This window comes from Myxine glutinosa, chromosome 1 (genome assembly GCF_964187855.1).
Source record: "Myxine glutinosa chromosome 1, kmMyxGlut1.1, whole genome shotgun sequence".
Taxonomy (NCBI): Eukaryota; Metazoa; Chordata; class Myxini; order Myxiniformes; family Myxinidae; genus Myxine; species Myxine glutinosa.
Genome location: NC_136261.1, coordinates 421071731 through 421071976, shown reverse-complemented (window position 1 = coordinate 421071976; position 246 = coordinate 421071731).

Sequence of the window (246 nt, the reverse complement as noted above, 5' to 3'; positions counted from 1 at the left end):
TGGCCTCCACCTCCTCTCAGCCAACCCTTGCGAAGAAGAGGGCCAAGAAGACACAGTTTTGTCTTGATGTCCAAGAGGAGCAGCTCATATGCGATTTCCTTAGCGAGAACGCCATCCTCTGGGACATCAAGAAGACTGACTACCATCACCTCCCGATCCATGGTCTCACCCAGTTCCTTCTCCTCCGTTCACCTCTTCTTCTCCTGGCTCTATTGGCATGCAAATGGTACAGTGTCAAATCGATGA